This window comes from Schistocerca cancellata, chromosome 5 (genome assembly GCF_023864275.1).
Source record: "Schistocerca cancellata isolate TAMUIC-IGC-003103 chromosome 5, iqSchCanc2.1, whole genome shotgun sequence".
NCBI classification, from domain to species: Eukaryota; Metazoa; Arthropoda; class Insecta; order Orthoptera; family Acrididae; genus Schistocerca; species Schistocerca cancellata.
This window is the reverse complement of record NC_064630.1, coordinates 206,792,267-206,795,595: the sequence shown is the minus strand read 5'-3', so window position 1 is coordinate 206,795,595 and position 3,329 is coordinate 206,792,267. Positions and strand designations below refer to the sequence as shown.

The window sequence follows — 3,329 nt, the reverse complement described above, 5'->3', positions numbered from 1 at the left end:
GGGAAAACGGTGAAGGTGGGCGAGCTGAACCGCTCAGAAAGCAGCTGGAGACACCCGGGATGCATCTTGCGATGGGAGACGCACTCTCTGCATCCGACCAGTGCTTCCATACTCTTCATTACCACAAGAAAGTTAGTAACGCGGACAAGTTGATAAAATCTCTGGAAAGATAACAACGACGACGAGACAATAAACCACCGACAGATGTAAAAGAATAAGAAGAATTAAAAGGCCAGGAATCAGGCTGGACCACCGAGTAAGGCAGCCATGGGCCACTCGTAGCGTAGTAGGTGATTGGGCAACCCTACAATACCACAAGCGGGCGACTAGGCTACGGTGCCTATGTTACAGAGAGGAGCAGAAAGCACTTTCACGGCTTTGGCGTCGTCCGCTAGCACCAGAGGTATCGTGTCAGCAAGTTGAAGGTTCCACCGTAAGGTGGCGAAAGAGAGCCCAGTAGAGTGTGGGCCACCGTTAGATGGGCACCACACTGACACTGCTGTGGATCCTCACGTAGCAAAATATGTCTGTTGTCAGATATGTCGGAGAATGTGGCTGTGGTCAGCCAAATTCGCCCAACGCAAAACCGACAGAGGGCAGTAGAATTCCTGTGAGAAACACGAAGGTAGACTGCCACATGGTCGTGGTCCTCTTTATGGTTCGCAGTTTATTCGGAGAAAACAGGGCACACCAATCCAGGTTCCAAGCTTCCAGCAATTAACGACGTAGAGTCGACTGAAGGTTCGGTTCTGATACCCCTAGCCCTGAAGTCGGCATCCTGGTAGCCGACTTGGGCAACCGGCCAGCGTCTTCCTTCTCTGGGATCCCAAAGTGACCTGGAGTCCATAGTAAGACTATCGACCGTCCAGTTTCACCATAAAGGTGGTCGCGGATAATTACATCCAAAGAGTGTCGAGGGTAGCACTGGTCGATAGCCTGAAGGCTACTCAGGGAGTCGCTACCGTGGTTGAGGGCTTGGGCGATGACCACCAACTGTGCAGTGAATACACTGCATCTGTTTGACAGGAAGCGTAGTTTACTGCATGTTGCATGTGTGTATGCAAAACCGGTTCGCATTTCGACCACAGACCCACCAGTGTATACCACATCTGAATCTTAAACATATAGTGCCGGTTTTTCTCTATCAGACAGTACAGAAAATATTCCCAAGTTCTCCAAGTTAAGTTTCTTTGCTTTTCGTTTTTTAATCATTCATGGTACTTCCCTATTCCACAATCGTGTTCTATAATATTCCTCTTTCTTTCCCATCGCACCTCTTCTCTTAAGTCAATTGCTGTCAACGCTCTCAGTTTAAACCTAACAACCTGTGATTTGTCTTTGTTGTTCTACTTTTCAATAACGAATAAAAACTTTCTTTTCTTCTGGTGTAGATATTACTGTCTCCACTTTTTATATTACAGTTATTTCTGAATCTTAAATTTAATATTAAATGTAAGATGTCTTATAAAATTACTGTCATAACGAATATAATTTAAAATATGTATAATGCCTAGCAAACCGTAAGAGGACCTGATGGCCCTAATCGTGCTAGGATAAATAAACAAATCTTGCAGGATCGGTGTAGTGAAATGACGGCTGACATCGTCAGAAGCTTATGGCTACTTGACGTGTTTGAGCACTTAAGAAAACTCAGAAATCCATAGCCACGGAGCTTTCTTTTGGAAGGACAGTAGTATGGAATGACGGAAAACGTAAGTTAATAAACTGCATCACGAACGGATGCCCACAGGGATCGATCTGTGGACCAATCTTTTGTGATATATTAATCGAACTCCTTTTTCCAGTTGCGACCATGGATATAATCAGGAAAAGCATGAATTACATGTAGATAACTAGCTGGGTAGGCAAGTAGAATGGTTTCTATAACACAGTGGTGTTGCACGGACAATAGGTAAACAAACTGACAACTGCTATTAAGAAAATAATGTTATTAGTTGGTCTTCATATGCCGCCGTGGTGGAGCGTACCCTCAGGTATCAATGGCTGACATAACTCCGCTTTTCCACGACAGTTCCTTACATTGGTATCATTAGCTCATTGACAATACACATTCAACACTCAAAACCACTAGCAATCTTCTACGCTGAAAAAATATTCCCATGCAAACGTAATAATCGTTTTAAACCACGACAGCAGTGAGGAAAAGGTTTGCACTCAATTACCTGGCTCATATAGGTTTTCAACTATCTCATAATACTCCTAATTTTTCATAACGTGTGGGAAGAATAGCATGCAAAGGAATGAAAATCTTTCAGTAGTGCTATTAACAGTACCTTTATCTACTTAATGGCGTCAGAAAGCTATTAAAATTAGGAGTGAAGTGACAGACCCATATCAATGATTACAATGAAATTTTTTGCAAAGCCTGAAAATCTCTTCGATTTGCTTTAGAAGGTCTTCAGGTTATTTATTTTTCAGTTTGTGTGTAACAGGTTGATGTTTATGTTTCACATATTTTCATTTCGTATATCCGATGATGGCTTTTTAGCCGAAGGGCTTCTCTCTTCAAATAATAATGTGAATTTAAAATTTTGGAAAACATTCTGTTAATGGAGCCTAAACAACAATACGTATTAAATGTTAAAATTCAGCAAAACAGTCTCCATCGCAACAGAAGTTTATTTAGGTTGGCAACCGGTTTAGGTCTATAAATCCGCAGGCCGTAAGCCCCATGACGGTGGTGGAGGGTGCAATAACCGTAATTGCAATTGACGTCCATGCTTGCGCCATCCACCCCCACCAGCCGCCGTCATGATCTAAACTATAGAACGAAACCTGTTGACAACCTAAATAAACTTCGAAATTATAATTATATATTAATACCTTCAGCTGCTGACGGGCGTTGATATATATCAACGGGGACAGGTGAAAATGTGTGCCCCGACTGGGACTCGAACCCGGGATCTCCTGCTTACATGGCAGACGCTCTATCCGCCTGAGCCACCGAGGGCACAGTGGATAGTGTGACTGCAGGGACTATCTCGTGCACGCCTCCGGCGAGAACCACTCTCTCACCTTGTATGTCCGAAAGGACAGACACCATATCCATATAGGAATATAAATAAACTTGTGTTGCGGTCGAGGGTGTTTTACCGAATTTTAATACTATAAATGCTAAGACGTAGTTACATGTCAAGGTCCACGATCTCCTCCAATGGTAAAAGCGACCTCCATTCAACCTTTTTTTCCGAAAATAAGTGCTCCTTCATCCTTACACGCTCAGCTATTTGGAATTAATGTTCAATTTTTCGATGAGTACGGTAGCCTACCTAACAACTTCTGATGTACAAAATAGTGCATTTCATCTC

General features: G+C 43.0%; 1 non-coding gene across 1 annotated transcript; it reads right to left on the bottom strand.

Moving 5' to 3' along the window:
- Window positions 1–2,897: 2,897 nt before the first annotated feature.
- Window positions 2,898–2,972, bottom strand: Trnat-ugu (transfer RNA threonine (anticodon UGU)). Its single transcript has one exon. It is a non-coding gene; the product is annotated as a tRNA-Thr (tRNA).
- Window positions 2,973–3,329: the final 357 nt, after the last annotated feature.